This window comes from Aquarana catesbeiana, linkage group LG06 (assembly GCF_042186555.1).
Source record: "Aquarana catesbeiana isolate 2022-GZ linkage group LG06, ASM4218655v1, whole genome shotgun sequence".
Lineage (NCBI taxonomy): Eukaryota > Metazoa > Chordata > Amphibia > Anura > Ranidae > Aquarana > Aquarana catesbeiana.
The window spans coordinates 394,992,573-395,020,012 of record NC_133329.1 but is presented as its reverse complement, the minus strand read 5'-3'; the positions used below and the strand labels follow the sequence as shown (position 1 = coordinate 395,020,012).

The window sequence follows — 27,440 nt, the reverse complement described above, 5'->3', positions numbered from 1 at the left end:
TTCTCTCTCTCTCTCTCTCTCTCTCTCTCTCTCTCTCTCTCTCTCTCTCTCTCTCAAGATTTAAATCAACTTTATGTTGAGAGGAAGATCTGGAAACCTGAGTCATGGTGTATTTGCTCGATGCATTGTTAATACGAGGGATCGCAGGGTCAGGCCAGGCCAGCGTTAATCTGCAAATCCTGTTACATGTGACTGTGATGGAAGTTTATGAATCTGACTGACAGCTGACATGGGGGAAGAGCTTACACATTGAGATTCACTTTAGAGCAGTGGTTCTCAACTCCTGTCCTCAGGGACCCCCCCAACACCCCCCCAAATCTCCCCAAGGTAATACCTAAAATCTGGCCTGTTAGTGGGTCCTGAGGACAGAAGTTGAGAACCACTGCTTTAGAGAGAGAGACCTCTGGGGTTGGCCATACACACAGCAATCTTGCTGCTCTCGTCCAGAAGTGTTTTCTGGTTTCAGACTACTAAATAGTAAAATCTGAAGTGGAAATTTTAACAAAAATGCCTAAAGACTGACTCCAGGCAGAAAAAAGTAATTTTAGGCCTGAAGATTAACCGGTTCCTGGTCGCTGCATGTACACGTACGTCGACAGAATGTCACGGCTGCGCAAATGGGCGTACTTGTACGTCTCTTTCAATTTGCCGCTGTGCCATCGCGTGCGCGCACCCGCCGCGAGCTCCGTGAGTAGGGTCGCGGGTCCTGCGGACTAGATTTCCGCAGGGATACCCGCGATCGTCTCACGGAGAGGAAGAACGGGGAAATGCTGATGTAAGCAAGCATCGCCCCGTTCTGGCTAGTGTCACTGATCACCGCTCCCTGTAATCGGGAGCGGTGATCAGTGATGTGTCACACGTAGCCCCTCCCCCCCACAGTTAGAATCATCCCCTAGGAAACACTTAACCTCTACACTGCCCCCTAGTGGTTAACCCCTTCACTGCCAGTCACATTTACACAGTAATCAATGCATTTTTAATCGCACTGATCGCTGTATAAATGTGAATGGTCCCAAAAAATGTGTCAAAATTGTCCGATGTGTCCGCCATAATGTCGCAGTCACGATAAAAAAATCGCTGATCGCCACCATTACTAGTAAAAAAAAAAAAAAAAAAAAATTAATAAAAATGCCATAAAACTATCCCTTATTTTGTAGACGCTATAACTTTTGCGCAAACCAATCAATAAACGCTTATTGCAATTTAAAAAAAAATTTTTTTTTTTTTTTTACCAAAAATATGTAGAAGAATACATATCGGCCTAAACTGAGGGAAAAAAAAATTTTTTATGTATTTTTTTTTTTTTTAGGGATATTTATTATAGCAAAAAATAATAAAAAATTCTTTTTTTCAAAATTGTCTGTCTTTTTTTTTTTTGTTTATAGCTCAAAAAAAAAAAAACGCAGAGGTGATCAAATACCACCGAAAGAGCTCTATTTGTGGGAAAAAAAAGGACGTCCGTTTTTGTTTGGGAGCCACGTCGAACGACCGCGCAATTGTCAGTTAAAGCGACATAGTGCCGAATCGCCAAAAGCGCTCTGGTCTTTGGCCAGCCAAATGGTCCAGGGCTGAAGTGGTTAAAAACTCCCCCAAACCAAAAAGCTTATATAGAACTGCAGAGTACAGCATGTAAAGTGGAAATAAACTCCGCTGCTGGTGTCGGGGGTTTTCCCATAAAGCAGAATATGACCGACTTATCAGCCCCCCTGACATTCTGTGTCCCTGTGCTGGAGGGGGGGTCCTTTTGGCTGGCAAGTCTGCCATCATAAGCACTTGCCCTTTATGGGGTAAAACCTTGGGCGCCACCAGCAGATTTTATTTTATTTAAGTAGACGGTGCTGTCATTTGCAGGTCTTTTTAGAGGCTTTTTGTATACTTTTGGCCTCATCCTATATATTTCTGGCAAGCTTGCTTGTAAATAATCCCCGGGCCAGGCATTGTAAAAATTCTTCCTTTTTTAAAGGTAAAGCAATAAATCTGTTTGCATCCCTTTAAATCAGACCGTCTCCACTCCGCATAACCCTTTCGTCTCTGGCTGTTGGTGTAAATGGAGAATACACAGACACCAGATCCGCTCTGTGGATTTTTTTTTTGGTTTTTTTTTTTTTTGTTTTCAGCAACTTCCTTCTAAAATCAAAATTTTATAATGTTTGGAGTTTTATATTGTAGGTTCAATTGCAACACAAGTATAAAATGCTTCCGAGATAATATATAACTTTGTTGGCAAGGTCTGTGTACCTGGAGTAAATAGCGTCCTTTCATCAAAGGCGTGTGATCAGCCACTATAATCTGCAAAAAGCTTCCGGTAATTGCATGAAATTAGATTTCATTGTGCAAAATTTATGAAGGTGTGTGATGTGTGGTTTTTTTTTTTTTGTTTTTTTTTTTTTTTTTTTTTTTTAGTTAGTTAGTTTTTTTTTTTTTTCATACAACTAATGTAACTCACACTTAAAAATTCTGGTTTTAAAGAGACACCATGAGGCACAAGTCACACCCCTAGGTGCCGACCTGTGACGGCACTCTTAAGGCCATTTGCTATTCTTCCTGCAGTGACTCTACAGCTCCGATCCCCATGCGATTCTACCCCAATTTGGAAATGTGGGCAGATTTCAAATCATTCAGTTGTCAACAAGGCCTAAGAATGAATGACGTCCAAAAGTGTTCTGCATTTTACCTGTGATTCTCCTTCTTTTTTTTTTTTCTTTTTTTTTTTTTTTGGTGTGTTTCTCAGGTGTAAACAGGCCAGTGGCTGCCCATCCACATACCGCCTAACTTGAGGGACACCTATCAGCAAAAGTATGCAGGCATAGGACACGCCCCTTAACACGCCTCCTTAAAGGAGAATTGTACAAAAAAAAAAGATTGGGTAAACCCACAAGTGCTTTTTTTACCACTACTATTCCTTTATATTGGCTTTTGGAATCTACAAATGCAGCAATTTAGAAATCAGATGAAAGGTTTAGCGCAGGAAAACACTTTTTTGATAGCAAAAAAGTGCAATTTATATACATCTCTATAGATCAGACCAAAATGAGGGAGGAATGAGGGACAGAGGGACATTGCTCCAAATCAGGGACAGTTGGGAGCTATGCATCCATAAGGGACTCTGCCCCCCCCAAATTCATGTGCCCGGCCTCTAATCTACATGCAGGGCGCTGGACGCATGGATTCCAATAGGCTGTGTGACAATAGCAAATTTTTATATTCGCTAATGTCTTCCTGTTTCTCCTCCCCGGACAATCAGGAAGCAGCTTCAAAAAGTGCCCTGAGCCCACCCAGTTGTGGGACATTAGCAAATTCTAATATTCGTTAATCTTTCTGTTTCTCCGCTCGGCCAATCAGGAAGCGGGTCCTGTGTCCCGATTTTTGTCAGAGTCCTAAGACCTGATTGGCCCGGAGGAGAAGCGACCACTGGAACTTGGAGGGGTACGCGGGGGGGGGGGGGGGGAGCTGCCACCTTGGTGGGGTAAGTGCAGGGGCTGGTGGTGGGGCCTGACGGGCGATTGATCAAGCATCGGGGGGGGTGTGGCAGCAGCGATCGAGCGAGCGCGGTGTTATGGCTGGCGGGGGGGGGGGGGGGGCTGCGGGCTGGCCCCCCAAGAAAATTGAGCATCAGCCGTCACTGGAACGGGGCCTAATAAAGAATATTTTATTGTTACAAATTTTATTTTTGCAGAATATAATAATTCTTGGAAGAGTATCTTTGTGTGATGGGTATAGTTCTTCCCCTATTTTTTTCAGTCATTGTTCTTTGGAATATACCGCAGAAATTGCAGAGAGCGGATTGAAGTCTGACTGATGCAATCCAAATTTCACTTGTAGCAAACTACTATAAATATCGTTTTTGCTGCTTTTCTCTATAGGCGATCCGGTGTTTGTCGATTTCAGTATTAAATCGGAGTGACGAACGTTTCCTGTAAGTGGTCAGATTTCATGGAAATTAGTTTCTATCACAGCACAGGGGGCGCTCGGTTCCCTGCTCTCTCGTGGCCGTTAGGCGATGAATAAGACAATGTTCTGCGGTTTGGACTTCATCATCTGACCAGTCATAAATCGGGACTGCAGATTATTGTGAAACAGCAAAATAACTAAGTTTCCCCGTAACTGTCATCGCTGCTCAATGTGTTTATCATTGGCGGGATCTTGGCTGCAATACAGGAAGTGGGATCTGATCGCAGGCAAGATAAAAGGAGTCTTACCAACTCTCACTGAGCTGAAAGTTTAAAGGGGGTTTCCAGGCTTAGCCACTTAGCTCTAGCCTTCACTTCAGTCTTGCACAGTTGTACCGGCTCCTCCTGATTTCACCACACACCGTGAGCTTCTCACAGTGTGCATAAGAAGCTGCAGCAAGTCCACAATTCGAACAGATTTGTATTTCCTCCCCACGAAACAGAGAAAATTGAGTACTGTCCGTGATACTTTTTTTATTTGCACTAACATACAATTTTTCAGGACAAGCTTTCGGGGTATGTCCCCTTCTTCAAGGTCCAAGCAGTACTAATTCACAAATTTTTAAGCAGAATGTTAAAGAAAAAGAAGAGAAAAAAAAAAACCTATGTTAGTGCAAATAAAAAAAGTATCACGGACAGTACTCAATTTTCTCTGTCACAATTGCACTAATACGGCTACAACAAATCAAGTATGATGGAAGATACTCCCCACGAAACACAGGATTAATTTCCAAAATTTTATAGAAATCTAAACTAATTCAAAATCACACCCCATGCTACAATGGGAATCAGACCTAAATGTATCCCTCTCCTCTGAGCAATGGGATACCATATTTGAAAACCTACAGAAATGCACCAAAACAACCACCGTCAGAGAATCTGCCACCAAACTGCTTTATAGAAGGTATCTCACCCCTGCCAAACTCAACTCATTCTACCCATCAACATCCCCCCCCCCCCTCTGTTTCAGGAGCTGCCCTACACATGGGACACTACTACATATATTTTGGGATTGCACCCATCTAAAAAAAAACATTTGGCACAATGCAAGTCTCACGATTGAATGAATTTCATACAGAAAGATCCCACTAATACCCCAAATATGTCTTTTATTCTCCCCCATACCAGATTATTATTAATAATAATAATAATAATAATATTGATATTATTATTATTATACAGGATTTATATAGTTACATAGTTAGTAAGGTTGAATAAAGACACCAGTCCATCCAGTTCAACCTGAGTGAGTGCGGATGGGTGTCTACAATTGTCCCTATTCCTATACATTGTGTCTCATTAAGATGCTCGTCTATTATTATTTATTTTAAGGGACCCATATAGAGCTGTCAATTTTATGCAGCGCTCCACACATACATCGCACACTCACATCGGTCCCTACCCTCAAGGAGCCCACAATCCAAGGTCCACAATCCAAGGACCCAAATCACATTCGTATACTAGAGGCCAATTTCTGGACAGGATCCAATTAACCTACCAGCATGTCTTTGTAGTGTGGGAGGAAACCGGAGTACCCGGAGGAAAACCCACGCAGGCACAGGGAGAACATGCAAACTCCAGGCAGGTAGTGTCGTTGTTGGGATTCGAACCAGCGACCCTTTTTACTGCTTGATGAGAGTGCTACCCACTACACCACTGTGCCGCCCCATTTTATATAGCGCCAACAGTTTACGCAGCGCTTCACAATATAAAAGGGAGACAATACAGCTATAATACAATAAAATACAAGAGGATTAGGAGGGCCCTGCTCAGAAGAGCTTACAATCTAATAGGGTGGGGCAGGTGGTACAAAAGGTTGTAACTGTGGGGAATGAGCTGTTGGAAGTGGTAGGAGATTAGCTGGAGACGTGATAGGCTTTCCTGAAGAGATGAGTTTTCAGGGATCGCCTGAAGGTGGCAAGGGTAGGGGATAGCCGGACAGGTTGAGGTAGCGAGTTCCAGAGGAACTGGAGAACTCATATGAGGAAACGCATATATTAGATTATAAACCCTTATCGCACTTGCGGGAAAGGATCTATAGACGTGCTTAAATAAAATAACAGTAGTGGACATCAAACTAGTAGTGAGGTTTCCCATAGAATCCATTTTTTTTTTTGGCAAATATGCATGGTGTCTTATAGTGTATGATGTATTCTTTCTGATAATTTGATGTTCGCCATGCGGTTAAGAACCTGAGGACATGGGGGGCGTTGGATGAACGCCAGTTGAAAGCAATGGTCCAGTGGATAGAGCTAAACAGGGTGTGGATAAGTCTGGAACTGTCTGTTGGTGCAAGATATACCAATATACCAAAACTCTTGACAGCGCGAGAGGAGAGCTGATAACCAGCAAGTCCATACAGGGGACATCTACACTGATGATCAGGGCACTCATGATCAGTGTGCTGCCCTTCAGTGCAGCCGCCTCTGTGCCCATCAGTGAAGGGAAAAAAAACTTGCTTATTTGGAAAATGTTTATACCTGAAACAAAAACTTCTTTCTTCTTCTAGCTTCTTCTTTCTTCTTCTAGCTTCTTCTTTCTAAATTTTTTGTTTAGCAAAAAATAAAAACCCAGTGGTGATTAAATACCACCAAAATAAATCTCTATCTGTCTCAAAAAAAATGCAAAAAATTTCATATGGGTACAGTGTTTAATGACCGCGCAATTGTCATTCAAAGCGTGACAGCTCTGAAAATTTGGCCTGGGCAAGAAGGGGGTGAAAGTGCCCGGTAGGCAACTGGTTAATAGACTGGTTTATTACAGTTTATTCTTGTAATGCTCCTAATTTAAAAAAAAGGCAAAAAACAAACTGCTTATACCCAGGGCCGTCTTTAACGCAGGGCAAACGGGGCAGCTGCCCTGGGCCCTATCATTGTTGTGGGCCCCATCGCAGCTGCCCCCTGAGCCCGCACTGCCCGCAAATATCTTTCCATGTATAGCAGGTGCAGCCAATTTCCCCCCGCTTGCTCTCTGAGCGCGTTAATTCAAGCAGCTACGCTGTGACGGGAGATGGGCACAGCTGTGGGCTGTAGGTGCCGCAAGTCGTGCTTCTCCCTCTGTTAGAACTGGAGCTACTGTGACAAGAAGTGAGACAGGGCGGCTCGGTGTCGTCCCCCCACCCCCCCCCCCCCCTGCTCAAACCCCCTTCTTCGGTCAGCAGCACGAAGATCAAACGCACAGTCCGGGCTGTGTGTGGATTCTTCTCTCATCTCTTGTCAGCAGGAAAGAGATTAATAGCGGGGGCAGGACCTGACCGGAGAAACTTGCAGAAGAGGACACAGGGTAAGTTGCTGGCAATTCATAAATGGTGTTAATGTGCAGTAACCTCTCTAGCAAACAAATAGTGAATGGTATTAATGTGCAGTAACCTCTCTAGCAAACAATTAGTGAATGGTATTAATGTGCAGTAACCTCTCTAGCAAACAATTAGTGAATGGTATTAATGTGCAGTAACCTCTCTAGCAAACAATTAGTGAATGGTAATGATGTGCAGTAACCTCTAGCAACCAATGGGTGAGCAGTAATGATGTGCAAGAACCTCTAGCAACCAATCGGTGAGTGATAGAGATGTGCAGTAACCTCCTAGCAACCAATCAGTGAGTGTGGACCAGTTCTTTATGTATACATTAGTATAATGTTTTTTTTTTTAGATAAAGCTCACCATGGACAGTTCGCATCTCGGCCAGTTCAGCAGGAATTGGCCAAGATTTGAACCATGTATGGGCAGGCTGAATGTACCATCTATCAACTTGGATACAGCCAGCCTGTCAGGTTTTACATATAATTATTTCTAGCTTCTAGCAGTAATCATGTGTTCTGCCGGTGGGGGCGGCTTCCCCTGCCGGGAGAACACAATGGTTTCGCAGGAGGGAATCCCCTGTCAACATTGTGTTAATGGGGGAATCTAGATATTTTCTTTCCTGCAACCTGTGGCTGCAGGAAAAAAAAATTGCTCCGTCTATAGCTGGCTTAAGTCTGGGTGGGTGTGTGTGTGTGTGTGTGGGGGGGGGATATTTGCCCAGGGTCCAATCAATATTAAAGACGGCCCTGCTTATACCACCCATAAAGACCATTTTGGTCTTAAAAGACAACTGTACCTTTTAAAAATAAAAAATAAAATTTCTCCCTCCTTCCTATTCCTATGCTATTTACACCCCCTTGCAAATACCAACGATATGAGGTCTGCCACCATCTTCTAACTGGGCCTCTGACCCTCTTCTGAGACAATGGGGCCAGTCAGTACCCCTCATAGGCAGCTTTTCTCCATAGGTCCTTAGTATTTCAATAAAAGCAGTGGGGAAGGGAGGCTCTTAGCAATAATTAATTAAAAAAAAAATCAACTGGTTTTCTGCAGTAATTTGCCATAAAATGTGATTTAATCGTCCATTTAAGTCACAACAATAAACAAACACAATGTGATCAAACACTTGCTGTCCACGCTATAGCCGAAAGACTGCTACAGCGTGGTCAGCGAGTTCTGGTGAGGGTGTCTATTGACTTCCTCCTAGAACCCTGCGCTCTGATCGATTGTGTCCTTTGGGTACAGCTGATCACAGATCGTGGTAAAGGGCCAATCACAGCGGCACTTTCCCATATGATCAGCTGTGTCCAATCATGTCCCCACGTAAACAAATGCCAGTTATCAGCAGTGGCGGCTGGTGGGGTTTTTTTTGGGGGGGGGGCGGAGGCAAACAACCACCAAGCTGTTTGCCGGACAGTCCGGCACTTACCCCATCGGCGGTGTCGGGCATCATGGTGCAGCGGCTCCGTGTCCTCTCCTCCAATAGGATCGCCTGTCCTTTCAGCCAATCGGGTGACCGCTGTCAAAACCGTATTCCTGATTGGCTGGGAGGAGGATCAGTTTTACAACAGCGAATATTTATTCGCTGTTGTAACACACCTGGGTGGGTTCGGAGCGCACTCTCTGCGACCCGACCCCACCCTATATTGAAGCCTATTAGAACCTCTGGCTCTAATCGGTGCTTCAAACCCCCCCCCCCCCCCCCCCGCATTGGAATCCATGTGCCGGTGCCCTGGATTGGGGGGGGGGGGGCAGCGGCGATGGGGGGGCACATCAGCGCAGCCTCATCAGTGCCCCCGCATCAGCGCAGCCTCACTACCAAAAGAAAGCTCTATTCGTGTGAAAAAAAAAGAACACTTTCATATGGGTACAGTGTTGCATGACCGTGCAATTGTCATTCAGGTGCGATGGCATACTTCCCAACTTTTTGAGATGGGCATGAGGGACCCCTATTAGCAAAAGTGTGTACGCATAGGACACACCCCCTTAAATGAGAATTCTACAGAAAAAAAAAAATGATTAGTTAAACCCACAAGTGCTTTTTTTACCATTACTATTCCTTTTTATATTGGCTTTTGAAATTTACAAATGCAGCAATTTAGAAATTGGATGAAAGGTTTAGCGCTGGGAAACACTTTTTGAAAGATAAAAAGTGCATTTTATGTACAACTATGTAGATCAGATCAAAATGAGGGACAAATGAGGAGGAAAGAGGGACAGAGGGACATTGCTCCAAATCAGGGACAGTCCCTCGAAGTCAAGGACAATTGGGAGGTATGCGATAGCACTGGAAGCTGAAAAATTGACCTGGGCAGGGTGTAGGGTTGCCACCTTTTTCTTTAAGCCGAACACTTTAGCGGCACAGGGCACTTTTTTCTTTCTTTCTGTAGTATACACTAAGGATTGTAAAAGACCTAGGACACCTTTGGGTGCCCCAAGGAGAGTAGTAATGGGGCGCGCGGCGGCAAATTACTTTTGCTGACATCATCGCCCTGCCCCCTCCCCAGTGACACTAAACCTGCCCCCAGACAGCCACCCACAGTTCCCAGACGGCAACAGATTTGTGTGTGGCTTATCTGGATCACCTGGGGAGTCACAGCCTGGTCTGAATAATGTGTCCGGGTTTCAGGCAGACTGAAACCCGGTCACATGATTCAAAACCCGGACTGTCTGGGTGAATCCTGGACAGGTGGCAACCCTAGCAGGGTGAAAGTGCCCATTATTTTTATTTTTTTTTCACAGTTAAAATATTTTATTTTATTGTGCTTCTTGATTCACCAACCATTTCACAACCCCTGTTTCAAGTACAAACAATGTCATTACAATACAATATACATGGAAACTGTCCAAAGTGTGTTGCATTCACGGGAACCAAAGATAACTTAGATGAATATCAACTGTTTTACAGTAAGTGGCAACACGATTTGAGGTAAAAATCCATCTATGAACCTTGTGCTTCCAACTCAGAAGGCTGTATATCAAGCTCTTCATCTATGCAAATATGGCAAATGGCTGAAAATATTTACAATATGTTGTCTTCAGACACTGAGCAGATTACCCAGGGTTCATTTGGATTCCAGCTGAAATCCGAGATCTTTGCTGTGTACCCACCATGAATAAACAAAGGTTCAGGGGGGTCCATCCTCAGCATCTTCTGCCAGTTTGTTCTTCACCAATTTTACTCATATCCCAGACGTTCAGCCTGCGATCGGTACCACTGGATGCAAGGATGGTTTCATTATGAGGTGACCAATGAACCTGGAAAGTCTCATCTTTTATGAGACTCAAACGAATGAAGCTGGAGTTTTAGATTTCTTAAGTCCCACAGGGCAACAGTCTTATCAGCAGACCCTGTCGGCCAGGATAAACTCACTGTATGGATTGAAGGTCAAACAGTTGACCTCTGCAGTGTGCGCGTCTACTGAATGACTTGGTTTTGATGTTGTATTAGACTGGATGTCCCAAATCGTGAGCTTCTGATCATCTGCTACAGAATCGAACAAAGATTCATGCAAAAAAAGGTGCCAGGCTACATCTTCTACCACTTCCGAGTGGCCCGTAAAAATGGCTTCAGCATCAACTATTTTCGCCTCTTTTGGTCCAACAAGCAAACAGTATGGTCATGTATGGTCATCGGATGCACTGAGTAGGTGTCCACCAAGATTAGAATTCCAAGACAGTCCATAACCCTCCTTTTGGTGCCCTCTCAATCGGAGATCCGGGTTGCACTCTCCACCGGGGTCTGGTTTGGATGGATGCTTTGTGTAATCCAATGGTTCTCAACTCCAGTCCTCAGGACCCACCAACAGCCAAGATTTTAGGTATTACCTTGGGGAGATGCAGACTAGAATACTGCAATCACTGAGCAGCAAATATCACCTGTGATGTATTTCAGTTATCTTGCAAACCTGGCCTGTTAGTGGGTCCTGAGGACAGGCGTTGAGAACCACTGGTGTAATCAAATACCAGGACATCAGAGGAGGGCGTTTTTGGTTGCAATTATACAGGGGTTTTGAGAAATGTACCTTGCCCGATTCACTTCACCCTCATGGTTAATTTTAATTTCAGTTTCAATATTGGCACTAATGCCCCGTACACACGAGCGGAATTTCCGACAGAAAGAGTCCGATGGGAGCGCTTCATCGTATATTCCGATCGTGTGTATGCCCCATCGGACTTTTTCTGTCGAAAATTCAGACGGACTTAGATAGAGAACATGTTCTATATTTTTCCAATGGAACTGAGAAATCTCCACCACAGAACAAATTACTATTTGAAAAACCGTTCACCTGTATGCTGTTCCGACGCACCAAAAACGATGCATGCTCTGAAGCAAGTACGAGACGGAAGCTACTGGCTATTGAACTTCCGTTTTTCTAGACCCGTCGTACGCGTTGTACGTCACCGTGTTCTGGACGGTCGGAATTTGGTGTGACTGTGTGTATGCAAGACAGCTTAAGCGGAATTCCATCTGAAAAACCTTCAGAGTTTATTCCGACAGCAAAACCGGTCGTGTGTACAGGGCATAACGGAACCAAAACCGCCAAACTCTCCTTTCTCACTGTCATAGTGAGATGCATCAAACTGTGCGTCATCATTTGGGTATCCCAACTCGCGCCACAACTAGGTGATTCTGTTCATCTGACGTGTGAGTGCCAAGTACCAACCAATGCAGAGCATAATCTTTTGCCTTCAGGTCTAGTAACATCAGGAAGCCACTGAGCAGTAAGACTTGGCCACTCTAGGGCATGTGTCATCACCAGGTCATACAGGAAAGGAGTGTTCTTTTTCCATGTTTTATATTCCTCATTGATAACCCGTTCCTGATAACCCGTTCCTCCACAGTATCTTCAAACACTGTGCTGCTTCCCGCGCTCAGGGCGACGCACAATCCACGCTGACGCAGCCGAAAGAGCCCCCACCAAAGTTCCAGCTACTTGTAACGGGAGCACACTATCTTCCTTGGCCCCATTCCCTGATACGAAAGTGCCCATTATTAGGCAAGTGGTTAAGCTGATAACGCACAAACCAGTCTATTTTCTCGTGTCTTTATTGAACACGCCCATTAAACCTTCACAGTGCTGGAGGAAAAAGTAAATTAAGCCCATAGGCTAATTACTTCAACAAAGCTAATTGGAGATAGTAGTCTGCACGATGAGAGAACAATTGTTGAAATGCATTTGAGCGTGTGGCTTAGAGCTACTTTAAATTTGATTAAACTTACAAACATTTTAAGATCACTGTTCATAAGAAGCGTCCACAGATGGGAACCATGCCTCGCAAAAAGGAGCTCTCTGAAGACATACGATACAAGAGTAGTTGTTCTGCATAAGACTGAAAGGGATACAAAGGAATCTCAAAGTGTTAAGACGGGTCCATCAGGGCGACAGACTTTGGGAATTCATTTGCCCCTCAATGATTATCTATTGCTGTGACTTAGAGGATCAGATCCCATCTTATGGCAGAAAACCAGTTAATTTGAGGAGGTTAACATACTTTTTCTTGCCACTGTGTAATCCTCCTTTAAGGAGAATACATTTTTTGTGAGCCAATCATTGTGTACGCCTAAGAAAAGAGTTTGACGTTTCAGTTTGTGAGTACAATTGGAGAATTTGGCAACATATCGCACCTATTCTGTATTCCTTTCTTACGCTGGGTTCACACTGCCGCGACCGGAGGCACGACTTTGCCACGTGACTTCATCGCGGCTGGCTTGCGACTTCATTAACAGAAGTCAATACAAGTCGTGATGAAGTCGCCCCAAAGTAGTGCAGGAACCCTTTTCTAAGTCACTGCGTCTTGGGTCGCACCCATTAGAACGGTTCCATTTCTGTTAATGGGGTGCGACTTTGAACTCAAGTCGCATGACAAGTCGCGGCAGTGTGAACCAAGCTTTAAGGGTCAAAAGATCATTGTCCATAAGACATCTAGAATTGGAGTGTAACTGGAGCGTATCAGGAAAACCAGAAGAACAAGAACAACACGTTGCTTCATTCTTTCTGTATGACAGATTAGCAGCTGATGAAAGCAGAGGTGACAGAGGTTGGAATTCTCTGAAACCTAATCTTGAAACTCCAAAGTTGTCCAGACATTATGACCTCCCCCTGCAACCCCCAGGACCACCTGGGCCCCCCACACTGGCACCGTTCCTCTGAAATCTCTGCAGCCATCCAGCCAGGGTTGCCAAGTTTTCCTTTTTGCTTCATTATAATTTTAGTAGATTTTGTAGAAAAGACCATGTATAATCCAGTCTGTGTGGTCGATGCTTCAAAACCAACAGATATGGTAATATTATGTACTATTATGACAGCACAATATTACATCATAAAATTTAGATTAGAACATCTGGAGGCAATATTGACAATAGATACATAGATGGTTACATGCAATAGATGCTCCGCTTTTAAGAAGGTCTCGTCTCCCTAGTCCAGAGAGCAGAATACACTCTACAGGCCTTCAAGACATGGAGACCCACTGCCAGCTTCTGGACACCTTCTGTAGCACTTGGTGAAGTGCAGTCAACCCTGGCGGGGACCATGTTATGTCTGTGCCATATCCTTTTTTACCAAAAAAAAAAAAAAAAACGCCCGCCAGCGGCCGAAAAGCGCCACTAAAATAGCACAAAAGCGAGCGGGGCTTTAGCGCTAACGACCGGGTGCTGCCAGTGTGAAAGGGGCCTTAGGAAAGTCTCATTTAGTAAAGGTAGAAGACTTTTTTTGGTTAGAACAACCTTTCTTATCCAGGGTTCCTTCAGAGGTTCCTAGGGGTTCCTTGAGCAATTGGCAATTTCTGTGTCTCAGATAAGTTCCCATTTGTATCACTGTCTCCCTTATTTAGACAGTTTGTTAGTTTTTCAGCCAGTTAATGGGCACAAAATCGATAATTGTTGGGACGTTTTTGAGCTGAAAAAAACGAAGAAAAAGTTTGGAAATTTTCTGCCGAACGAACGATAAATTGAAAGGTTAATGTGTTTCCCATCCAAACTGTCTGCACTAGGTATATGTAAAAAAAAAAAAAAAAAAATGCATTCATTTATGTCCACTGAATGATTTATCGGTCATTACATGATGGCACTATCGTTTGCGCTCATGGCCAAATGTTCGTTTTTCGAAAATGGGTTTGGCTGATTTTTCGTATAGTGTATGGCCAGCATAACATGCTATTATTAAGGCTGCCATTGGGTAGCTGGTTAGGGCTAGTTGTATGTGTTTCTATCTATCTATCGTGTATGACATACTCCTAAACCATGTGGACGGCCTTCCCAGAAGAGTTGAAGCTGTTATAGCTGCAAAGGGCGGAGCCAACTCAATATTGAACCCTACGGACTAAGACTGGGAGGCCATTAAAGTTCATGTGCGTGTAAAGGCAGGCGTCCCAATACGTTTGGTAATATAGTGTATACTGAAATCTCACCATAATGTTGAGGAACATATGAGCACATGATAGTAGAAGAAGGCTGACATGTTATCATGTGGCTTTTTTTGTTTAGCAGTCGTTGCAGCATGCTGTCCAATACTAGGAAAGTCGTTATGTGGAACTGGAATTTTTTTGGGGGCTGTTTTTTGTCCTTCACAGATGCAGAGGAAGTTATAAGCTTGAGAAAGAACCAGATTTGCATGGGACTTAAACCACATGACTCCCAAGACTATTCTGATCATTTTCATATTTATGTAAAAATTGTTCTGTGGTGGTTGTTTTTTTTTTTTTTTTTTTGTTTTTTTTTTTTCTTTCTTTTTACTAGATCATTATTCTCCCCCCCCCCCCCCCAAGCGCTCTATATTTTATGAAAGCAAAGACCCAGGAGAAATAAATGTTGGTTGATGCGAACTTTTATGTCACTTTCAAAAATTTTTTGGGGAAAAAAATACTTAAATGAATGCAATTGCACACAAACACAATATAATTCCCAATTGCTTGGTGAGATCTAAAAGGTAATGTTACACCGAGTAAATAGATACCTAACATGTCACGCTTTAAAATTGCACACACCCCTGGAATGGCAACAAACGACGCTACTTAAAAAGCCCCATAGGTGAAGCCTTTTACAGGTGTTTAGAGTCAGAGGAGGTCTGGTGCTAGAATTATTGCTCCCACTCGAACGTTTGCGGCAATACCCCACATGTGTGGTGGAATTGCCCTTTACACATGGGTGCAGGACCAGCTGGAGCGTTCGCAAATGCGCGGGGTGTCAGGGACGGTTAAATTGTACTTAAATTTTTTTTTTTTTTTGATCAACTTTATTGCTATCACAAGGGTTAAAAAACATCCCTTGTGATAGCTGGGGCAGTGACTCTTTTTACTAAGATCTAGTGTCTATTAGACCCCAGGTCTCTCCTCTGCCCTCAAGAGCATCTGATCAAACCAATGCTTCCCTCTTCCAGTTTCGTAGACTACAGAGATGATCAGGGAACATCCATTCATTTCTATGGTCAGCTGATAGACCCCGCTGGCTTCAGTCCTGGGCTACCTAGTGGTATAGGGAAGGTGGTAGAAGGGGATCGCCTTCCTCCACATGTAAAAGTGATTCATCGGCTATTTAGCCACTTGGATTACTTTTACACTATTCGGTATCGCCTGCTGAAAAAAGATACCAAGGTCATATCTGCAGCCATAACCCTGGTAGACTTAGAACACTTTTTTTTTTATAATCGCTGGTTTTGCCATCTGCTCTAGTAATGGGTTTACATCCTGCAAATGCAAAAAAACGGCATAATTGGGAATACTTTAGTCCGTTTTCCTGGTAGTTTTTTTTTTTTTTTTTTTTTTTATGCATTCTGCAAACCTGACAAATGTTTTTTTTTTTTTTCCTTGGGCTCCATTCACACCCGGGTGATTTTGAATTGCGGGCGGAATTTCCGTGATTCTGCCCACTGTTTAGGATCGCGCCAAAATGCAGGACAGGTTTTGTGATGCCATTATTTCTCAATGGCACCCTAAACACGGTGCTATTTTTTTTTTTTTTTTTTTTGCCATGACTGATGCATGTCAAAATCGTAGGATGCACGTCACTAAACGCTTCCCATGGTTTTAGCATGATTATGAATCATGGCGATTCCGCCCACAATTCAAATAGCCCAGCTGTGAATGGAGCCTAATGGCACACCAAACACGGTGCAATTTTGTCGCCATTGTTGAGCGACAAAATGCGCTAAAATCCAAACGTACCTCACGACTAAGGCTATTGCCGAAACACGTCAGCTTTGTTTTATTGTCACTCTGATGTACCATTAAACGACACTTCAAGAATTACAATTTTGCCGGTTCTCCTTATTACTGTTGCATAGACTTGTGTTAAATGAAGTCACAAGCCGCAATAAAATCGGAGGTGCAAATTGCACTGATTTGCGGCTTTGAAATGGTGCTGTAGTAGCGCCATTTCAAAACCGCACTGGTGTGCACCATGTATTAAAGTGGGTTGTAAACCTTTCCATAGACCCAGTGATGTGACTGGCCTCAGGTGATACATAGAGATGGAACACAAATTCCCCTACATAAGTTGTACCTGTCTAACTGCAGTCTTCTCTTCTCCACAGTCGTTCAAAGTCCATAATTTTATAAACTTGGCTGAGCTGTCAGCAAAAAGAGAGGAGAACTATGAAAGCTGATTGACGGGAAGGGGACCCCCCCCCCTTTACACAGGAACAGAACTGAGGCTGTCAATCTGCTGGAGGTCCCTCCCCTGTCACCATTATTCTCTTGGTGTCAGGAAAACCTGTCAAAAGTGATTCATGCTGATAGCAGAGGAACGAAGCAGACAGACAGAAATTACACTTAGTATTCTGTAGACATTATAGAGGGATATGCTTTGTTCACATTTTTCGTCTGAGTTTTACTGAGTTTTTAACCACTTAAGGACCGAGCCTCTTTTTTACATTTATTTACAAGTTAAAATGTGTTTTTTGCTAGTAAATTACTTAGAACCCCCAAATATATGAGTGTGTATGTGTATATATATAATATATAAATTTTTTTTTTTTTTTTACCCTCATGTCACACCATATTTGTGCAGCGGTCTTACAAGCACACTTTTTTTTTTTTTTTTTAATACACTTTTTTTAATAAAAAAATAACAACAGTAAAGTTAGCCCAATTTTTAAATTTTTTTTATATTGTGAAAGATAATGTTACACCGAGTAAATTTGATACCTACCATATTTTTCCGTGTATAAGACGCCCCCCACTTTTTCAACCCAAAATTTTAAGAAATCAACATTTTAAACAAAGGTAAAACAGAACACATGTTTATTTAGTAATTTACAGTTAATGTTTAAATACCAGCATATTATTCAAGGTTCTTCCTGTTTTCTCCACTGTCTGATTATACGCTCAGTGGAGGGAGCTACAAACAGTTTATCTGCAGCTCTATTCCCATGCTCTTTTGCATAGCTGGCTACGTTTGGTTTGAATTTTGTAGAGAAATGCCGGCCATGCACGGTTCGAATTTCGAAAGAATTTTCTTTCGAAAATCGTATCTAAGAACTGTCGTACGAATTTTGCACCATTAGTGGGGCTGCAGCAACGGCCGATTTTTCGTGTGGCAATCAAATTTGAGGAATCGGACACGAACGCTTTTCTAATCAATGATGGAAGAATCGTGCGAGAAATGTCATAAGAAAAGAAAATTTACGGAGAGAAAAGAAGATTCCCGGCCACGAAAATTCTTTTCTGTAGCAACACGAGGTGACATTGAAAGCTTGGTCGGCCGAATTTTAAAAAATCAATGGTGGCGCCATCAGATCACAAAAAAAAAAAAAAAAAAACGAACTTTCTGATTTTTGAAAAGAAAATTAATTCGAAATTCGACCGCGTATGGCCTGCTTTAGACAATCACTTACTTTTGTATTATTTTTCTGACATCTTGGGCTCAGAACACTCCGGTCCCTGTTGCATCTGCGCACTCTCCACTCCCCCCCCCCCCCCCCCCCCCACACCTCCAGCTCCAGCTGACGTCAGTAAGATACGGCTCGTGATTGGAGGAAGCCGTTTGACAAGCTATGGGCAGCGACGCCCCTGCGCGGCTGTCTCCCAGGCTGACTGACCGTGTATAAGACGCCGCTCGATATTCAGGCTATTATTTTAGGAAAAAAAATAGCGTCTTATACACGGAAAAATACGGTAACATGTCACGCTTCAAAGTTGAGCCCGCTCGTGGAATGGCGACAAACTTTTACCTTTTTAAAAACCTCCATAGGCGATGTTTAAAAATTTTTCTACAGGTTACCGTTTTTGAGCTACAGAGGAGGTCTAGGGCTAGAATTATTGTTCTCACTCTAACGATCGCGGTGATACCTCACATGTGTGGTTTGGACACAGTTTTTTCCTATGTGGGCGCTACTCACGTATGCGTTCGCTTCTGCGCGCGAGCTCGTCAGGATGGGGCGCCTTAGAAAAAAAAAAAAAAAGCTGCTGCCATGACCCCGGTATAGCGTCAAAGTCAGACATACGGGCACGTCGTTTTGTGTGAAGTGGTTAAAGTTGAATTTTAGGCAGATGTATTGCACACTCCTAACTGCAAATTTGTATATTTACATAAAAGCAGTCTTGAGTACTAGAATTATTTATTAATAATAATAATAATATTATTCAGGATTTATATAGTGCCAATAGTTTGCGCAGCACTTTACAACATAAGGGCAGACAGGTACAATACAATTCAATACAAGAGGAACCTGCTCGTTAGAGCTTACAATCTAGGAGACCTGGTATCAGTCTCTAAGGCGCTTTACAGGCGCTTTTTCTAACGCTAAAGCGCCTGAAAAACACCCCAGTGTGAAAGGGGTCTCAGTGTGAAAGTACTCGGACTTGCACATTGGGATTGCAGATGAGGCTTCTTTCAGGCGCTTTACAGGCGCTTTTTTTTTTTAACGCTAAAGCGCCTGAAAAACGCCCCAGTGTTAAAGGGGTCTAACCATTCCTGTACAGCAGCAGCAAAAGTGATTAATCTGTTCATGAGCTGACACAAAGCACGTTGATAGGAGAAAGCCGAGTAAAAGAAAGATGTGCTCATTACTGTGCTGCTTCTCCTTTCACTGTTCAGTCACAGGCGGGGGGGCTCGTCCGGGATGACCCAGCCTCAGAGGAGTTAAATGATGTTGGTGATCAGACTGAGGGCATCTAGTGGTGGAAAGAAGTACTGCAGGCGAGAGCTTTGGATGCAAAGTATTGCAACAAAAGTAGCTTTTTATTCTATCCTTATTATTCTATGTTTTAGCTTATTGCTTTGTCTGGAGTTCTTCTTTAAGCAATTCCTATCCCATGCGTTTTTGATTGTGAGTGACCACCAGGTAATTCATTGGGTTGTTTCTCTGTCATTACACACATTTCTGGGATTCTCTTCTCTTCTGTTTTTTTTGTTTTGTTTTTTTGTTTTTTTTTTTTTATTATCTTTTTTATAAAGTGTAAAGTTACTATAAATGTTATGCTTTTATTGTTTTTGGCGACGCTTCTGTCTGTCTGTTTGTTTTTGCTGCATCAGCTAATTCACATGATAGTCTCCAGCCTTGGGAAGGACGCTTGTCAGGCTGGTTGGGGCAGGCAGAATACCGGGTCAGAAGGCAGATTCCCAGAGGCGGGGTGTTGGTTTATGATCTCATGTTGTATCTGTTGCACCTCTCCAAATATCCCAGCATGCTGAGAAACAGTATATACTGGAATTTCCAGCTTCAGATTTGTTCTCTTGCTCACAGTCTGCTGCCATTCTTCCCATACTAGTTTTCTTTCTGCTTCTGGCTGTGCTTTTCAGTCATGTCTTTCTATCCTCCAGGATGTTTTTTTTTCTTTTCTGTTGCAAAAGTTTGCAATGTGGAGCTTACTCACAATGTGCATTAGAAACTGCAGCAAGTCCGAGCCTGTGTCTTTTTTTTTTTTTTGTGGGAGGAGGGCACCTGGCATCATCTAGCCCTTTTCCCCAGCTAGACTGCCCCTGGCCCGTTCTTTCTTTCTTTCTTTCTTTCTTTCTTTCTTTCTTTCTTTCTTTCTTTCTTTCTTTCTTTCTTTCTTTCTTTCTTTCTTTCTTTCTTTCTTTTTCACTTCTTACAATCATCGAGCCTCCGCACCACATGTGGGCATTACCCTAGCATGGTCTGCATGCAAATGCAGCCTAGGAATGCCCAATTGTCCAGACTGAAAAGGCATTTTTATATTTGCATAGGGCCCCCTGCTTGCATCAGGGCTGAGGGCTTTTGAAAGGAGTACTGAGGGACTGTTTAGGGGGGTGTTTTTAGAAAGCTATGTACAGCACCCTGCTGGCCCCTCCCACCAGCCATGATCTGCCTGCATTGCATAGAGAACCACAGAGGCCCAGTGATATCACTGGATCTAAACTAAGGTATGTAATGAAAATGGAAAGGTTTTATTTATAAACTTAATTAGCATGTTGATGGGGGGGGGGGGGGGGGGGGAGGCAAAATATAACCAGATTAAAATTCAGCTTTAAAGCGTTTGTAACCCCCAACACTTCATTTTCCTGATGTGTGACTGCTGTACTGTGTACTTGTAAGAGAGAGTCTCCTGTTCTCTTTGTATTGCTTCCTTTATGTGAAATCCCTGGTGATCCTGCCGTTCCTCTGTTTTCCTATTAAAACTGACCACACTAAGCAGAACACAGCATTGTCAGTAAATCGGCCTGCTCTCCTCCAATGATCAGACTTGTCCTGACACGCCTCCGCTGCACAGCAATTCACTGGGAAGCTCCGTGTGCTGCTGATTCACCTCCCCCAGCTCGTATGCAGCTGAGAACAGAGGGAATGTGATCACTTGTATAAAAAAAAGGGGGGGAAAGGGTATTTATAATTTTTTTTTTTTTTCTTCATTTTTTTTTTTATTTTATATATATATATATATAGTGTATGTATGTATGTATGTATATTGTGTGTGCTATATATAATCTATCCCTTTTTAGTCTACTTTTCTGATGAATTCCTTGCCTATGACCTGCGATGTGGTTTCTGTGGGCTGATTGCTGCTCTAGAGATTTGCTTGACAGCCAGCAATTCTGTAATTCTTCAGGAACCGTTTCCTTATTTTTGTGCCGCTAAAGATCCGTCACGCCAGCGATGATTACAATGATTCTGTACTTTCCTAATGGGTGAATTAATGAGATATTGTTGTGATATTTTTTTTATTCCTTCTCTGCAGGGATTTTTAATTAGCATTTTTACCGCCCAAACTTTTTCTGCATGAGCCACTGTTCTGTATGTTTGGAATTGGCTCAGACGTCATAATTATCCTTTTTTTAATTATTGCCTTCGGTGTATTTTAGATTTAACATCCGCATTTAAAGCGTTGACCTGTATTGTGAGCATTTAAACCTCTTTGTAGAGTCAGCACAGCGGCATGCCAGTAAATGGGTCGCGGTGTGTAATTGGCGTAGTTGGCAGGTTGTGTCATGCGATTTCCAGATTTTAGCAGATATGTTAAGGATTTGTTGTAGGATTTAAAGGGTAACTCCACTTTCATGGGCAAAAAATAATAATATAGCGTATACAATTGCTACACAAGTCAAATTGTAATTGAAGGTTAATAAAAAAAAAAATTCTTTCCTTTTTTTTTTTTTTTAATCTGCAGCCCTGTAATTTTCTGTAAAAGGAAATATGGTAGAATGTGTGTACAGAGCACCTCCCATAAACATCATTTCCTGCTTGTGTGATTGGCTCACTGATTTTCCCAGAAGTCTGCACTAAGATACAAGTCAGATTTCAGGCATCCCCTGCAACAAAAATGTCATTTTTGGTGAGATACTCCCAATTGGAAATCACATCTAAAGGGATGCAGACCCTGTAGTTTTCCTCATTAGAGCCCTGCAGGTGCAGCAGCTGCTTGATTAATTATGAACCCACTCTCTTTAGACTCGCTGTACACAGGGGCACAGACACACTTATTTCCTCAGAATAACAAAAGGTAGGAATCTGCAACCAAGGTTGTTATAATCCAGGCATCCAGTAGGATGCCCTGACGCTTTGGCCAATCGGGAGAAACAGGTTTGACGACCTGCCTCCCTGATTGGCGTTGGTGTGAAAATAGCGAAAATTAATTCGCTATCGTCACACAGTTGGGTGGGACTCGGGGCGCACTCTCTGCGCCCCGAGCCCACCCTATTTTAAAGCCTATTAGAGCCTCTGGCCCTAACCAGGTGCTTCAAAAAGTACCACCCCCCTCCCACCCCCGCTATAGGAATCCATGCGTCCGGCATCCTGAAAGGGGCCAAGCGCATGGCTGGGGGGGGGGGGGCGGCGCCCACAGTGCACGGGCCATCCCTGGAAGCCACCACATCTATTGATTGGTAAGCTGCAATATATTACATTATTGGGTTTGGGTTCAATACTGATTTAGGCCCCTTTTACACTAGTGCGACTTGTCCTGCGACTTTCGACTGCAAAGTAACATGACAAGTCGTACCCCATGATTTCCAATTAGTACCGTTCATATCTGTACGACTTCAAGTCTCGGTGACTTCAAAGTAGTCCCTGAACTAATTTAGTCCGACTTTGTTTGATGCAACTTGAGGTCCAAAGACCTCCAGATTACACAGGCATTGCTTCAAGTCCCGTCAGAATCATGTCAAAAATCACGCGAATTTCAGGTTGCACAAGTGTGAAATGGGCCTTAGGCTCTCTATTCACACTTGTGCTGATTTTGGGGTGCAACTTTGGTGCAACTTTGATGCGGCTTGGATACGACTTTGGCTTTGACCAGTGATAATGGACAACTGTCACATAGTATAACATCCAGGTACGACTTTCATGCAACTTCTGAGGGTAAACATTGAAGTCTCTGGGCCTCAAGTTGCATTAAAATACGACCAAAGTAGTGCATGAACTACTTTGAAGTTGCTGCAACTTTAAGTCGCACATATATGAATGGTGGTTATTGGAAAACATGGGGAATGTTTTGTCATGCAACTTTGATGTACAAAGTTGCATGACAAGTCGCACAAGTTTAAATGGAGCCTTAACTAGATGGATGGGATCCTGATGGTGACATTGGGCCATGCCTGCCTATTAAGTGTCTGCATTGACTGATCTAGTCCCAACCATGTGACAGGGTGACAACATAGGTGCTCAATTTGGACACAAACAAATGTCACCCAAACGTGCGTTCTGCTGCTACTTGGAAACATGGGCAGAAATGCAGCACTTGAGCCCACATTATGTGACCAGGGCCTCAATGTCCAGGACGGGTCTCCCAGCAATTTTCCAAATCATGGCCGGCTTAAATGGAGCCCTGGCTGGTTTCCGTGTCTCCCGCACCCCAGCCGGCCTTTAAAGACCCTGCGGATCTCCCGGGGTATTTCAAAACTGTGATCACTCTGCATGAAGCCCAGGCCGGCCACTTCTCGTGGACCTACCCCTGGACCCACCCGTTATCACTGAATCATCTTGTAATAGTCCTCATTGTTCTTTGTACGTCCTTCTTAAACTTTTGTGTGTGTTTGAGTCTTGGCAATGTCTGAGTCCAGTTACCGGTAGAAGTGAATCTCCGCCAGAACACAGCAGGACGGGGTCAGGAGTATTATCAGGATCAAGTGCTGATGGCGGCCCGTCCGTCGGGGGGAGGGGCAGAGGCACACCGCTGTGCAGCTGGGAACAATTTTAGGATGTGAGTCTCATTCCTGTATGAGATCTGACAGTTCCTGGATGAAGTATTCCCCATCAGGTCACAACAGGTGAAACACTCTGCAGGGTGTCCTCCATACAGATCGACTGAGGGTCATTGATGGATCAAATTTTTTTTTTTTTTTTTTTTTTCTTTCCTTTTCTTCCCTCCTTTTCTTCCCTCCTTTTCTTCCCTCCTTTTCTTCCCTCCTTTCTTTTCTTCTTTCTTTCTTTCTTTCTTTCTTTCTTTCTTTCTTTCTTTCTTTCTTTCTTTCTTTCTTTCTTTCTTTCTTTCTTTCTCTTCGCCGCCTTCTTCTCTCTTTCTCTTCGCCACCTTCTTCTGTCTTTCTCTTCGCCACCTTCTTCTGTCTTCCTTCTCTCTTTCTCTTCGCCGCCTTCTTTCTTCCTTCTCTCTTTGCCGCCTTCTTCTTTATTCCTTCTCTCTTTGCCGCCTTCTTCTTTATTCCTTCTCTCTTTCTCTTCGCCGCCTTCTTCTTTCTTCCTTCTCTCTTCGCCGCCTTATTCTTTCTTCCTTCTCTCTCTTTCTCTTCGCCACCTTCTTCTGTCTTCCTTCTCTCTTTCTCTTCGCCGCCTTCTTTCTTCCTTCTCTCTTTGCCGCCTTCTTCTTTATTCCTTCTCTCTTTGCCGCCTTCTTCTTTATTCCTTCTCTCTTTCTCTTCGCCGCCTTCTTCTTTCTTCCTTCTCTCTTCGCCGCCTTATTCTTTCTTCCTTCTCTCTCTTTCTCTTCGCCGCCTTCTTCTTTCTTCCTTCTCTCTGCGCCGCCTTCTTTTTTCTTCCTTCTTCCTTCTCTCTTTCTCTTCACCGCCTTCTTCTTTTTTCCTTCTCTCTTCGCCGCCTTCTTCTGTCTTCCTTCTTCTCTCTTCGCCGCCGCATTCTTTATTCCTTCTCTCTTTCTCTTTGCCGCCTTCTTCTGTCTTCTTTCTTTCTTCTCCACCTTCTTATTTATTCCTTCTCTCTTTCTCTTCGCCGCCTTCTTCTTTATTCTTTCTCTCTCTTCGCCGCTTTCTTCTTTTTTCCTTCTCTCTTCGCCGCCTTCTTCTTTTTTCCTTCTCTCTTCGCCGCCTTCTTCTTTTTTCCTTCTCTCTTCGCCGCCTTCTTCTTTTTTCCTTCTCTCTTCGCCGCCTTCTTCTTTTTTCCTTCTCTTTTCGCCGCCTTCTTCTTTCTTCCTTCTCTCTTCGCCGCCTTCTTCTTTATTCCTTCTCTCTTTCTCTTCGCCGCCTTCTTCTTTATTCCTTCTCTCTTTCTCTTCGCCGTCTTCTTCTTTCTTCCTTCTCTCTTCGCCGCCTTCTTCTTTATTCCTTCTTTCTTCCTTCTCTCTTCGCCGCCTTCTTCTTTCTTCCTTCTCTCTTCGCCGCCTTCTTCTTTATTCCTTCTCTCTTTCTCTTCGCCGCCTTCTTCTTTCTTCCTTCTCTCTTCGCCGCCTTCTTCTTTATTCCTTCTCTCTCTTTCTCTTCGCCGCCTTCTTCTTTCTTCCTTCTCTCTTTCTCTTCGCCGCCTTCTTCTTTCTTCCTTCTCTCTTTCTCTTCGCCGCCTTCTTCTTTCTTCCTTCTCTCTTTCTCTTCGTCGCCTTCTTCTTTATTCCTTCTCTCTTTTTCTCTTCGCCGCCTTCTTCTTTCTTCCTTCTCTCTTCGCCACCTTCTTCTTTCTTCCTTCTCTCTTTCTCTTCGCCACCTTCTTCTTCTTTCTTCCTTCTCCCTTCTCTCTTCGCCACCTTCTTCTTTCTTCCTTCTCTCTTTCTCTTCGCCACCTTCTTCTCTCTTCGCCGCCTTCTTCTGTCTTCCTTCTCTCTTCGCCGCCGCCTTCTTTATTCCTTCTCTTTCTCTTCGCCGCCTTCTTCTTTATTCCTTCTCTTTCTCTTCACCGCCTTCTTCTTTCTTCCTTCTCTTTCTCTTCACCGCCTTCTTCTTTCTTCCTTCTCTCTTCGCCGCCTTCTTCTTTATTCCTTCTCTCTTTCTCTTTGACGCCTTCTTCTTTATTCCTTCTCTCTTTCTCTTCGCCGCCTTCTTTCTTTCTTCCTTCTCTCTTTCTCTTCGCCGCCTTCTTTCTTCCTTCTCTCTTTCTCTTCTCTGAGTTTTGTTACACTTAGAAAAAAAAAATCTTCAATAAAGTGCAGAGAAGTTTATAACCTCCTATTACGTCTTTATTGCTCAAAACACGTGAAGCCGAGGTGCTGGATTCAGCATGTCGGTGGTTAGATAGGATTATACCGGGGCACAGTGGTCAGGCCCTTAAACCAGCCATACATTGGTGGTTCCCAACCTCAATACCTCATACCTCCAACAGGTCATGATTTTTAGGAATTTCCTGTAACCCTTTCCTGTCCGCCCCAAAGTTCTGAAAGCGTTTGTATACCGCTGGATGTTTTTTTTGTTTTGTTTTTTCCCCGCAAGGTAAAGTCATAATGTGCGGCATACTAGCACAATGTGTGAAACTTACCTTTTTAATTGAAGCCGTTCCAGTGCCCTGATGTCCGGGTTGCAGGGGCTCCCACCTTCAACCGTCCTGCTCCTGGGTTTGCGGGCTCAAGGTCTGTGACTGGCCGGAGCCACGATGACGTCACTACCATGCGTGCGCTGCCGTTTATGGCACGGGTGGCCGTTCCTTCAGAGCACATGCACCAGTGAAGTAACTGGCTGCATGTACAGGAAATATCTCCTAAACGGCGCACGTTTATGAGATATTTACACTATCTATAGATAAGCATTATTATAGGCTTGCCTATAGGTAAGTCAGTAAAGGAAGTTTACTTCCTCTTGAGCGCCAGGGGTAAGAAAGGTCAACCACTCGTGTGACCGCTAGGATTGGCTGTTGGTATCATAAACAGGAGCTGGCCTTCCAGGCTTATTAATGGGAGCAAGGGCGGTCTAACAGCTAAGTTTCTGTGCTGGCAACTTTTTTCCAATCTTCTATTGTCCAATTTTGGTGATCCTGTGCGAATTGTAGCCTCAGTTTCCTGTTCTTAACTGACTGGAGTGGCACCTGGTGTGGTCTTCTGCTGCTGTAGCCCATCTGCATCAAGGTTCGATGTGTTGTGCATTCAGAGATGGTATTCTGCAAACCTTGGATGTAACGAGTGGTTGAGTTACTGTTGCCTTTCTATCATCTCAAACCAGTCTGCCCATTCTCCTCTGACATCAACAAGGCACTTTCCTCCACACTACTGCCGCTCACTGGATATTTTCTCCTTTTTCAAACCGTTCTCTGTAAACCCGAGAGATGGTTGTGTGTGAAAATCCCAGTAGATCAGCAGATTTTGAAATACTCAGATCAGCCCGTCTGGCACCAACAACCATGCCACGTTCAAAGTCACTTAAATCCCCTTTCTTCCCCCATTCTGATGCTCAGTTTGAACTTCAGCAAGTCGTCTTCACCACTTCTAGATGCCTAAATATGAGTTGCTGCCATGTGATTGGCTGATTAGCAATTTGTGTTGCCAAGCAATTGAATAGGTGTACCTAATAAAGTGGCCGATGTGTGTGTATCCTCTGCGGCTATTTGGGAATTTATTTCATTGAAGTTTTTATGTCTGGAGTTCTGCTTTAATGCTAGTGACAGATTGCATCAAATTGTTACTTT

At 43.6% G+C, this 27,440-nt stretch overlaps 1 protein-coding gene and 1 pseudogene across 1 annotated transcript in view; one reads left to right on the top strand and one right to left on the bottom strand.

Annotated features, from left to right (window-relative positions):
* Nucleotides 1-27,440, top strand: part of LOC141147221 (probable hydrolase PNKD) — a 149,653-nt gene that overhangs the window by 18,310 nt on the left and 103,903 nt on the right. The window lies entirely within an intron of this gene.
* LOC141147370 (histone-binding protein RBBP7-like) overlaps nt 9,921-27,440 on the bottom strand; it is a 37,267-nt pseudogene continuing 19,747 nt past the window's right edge.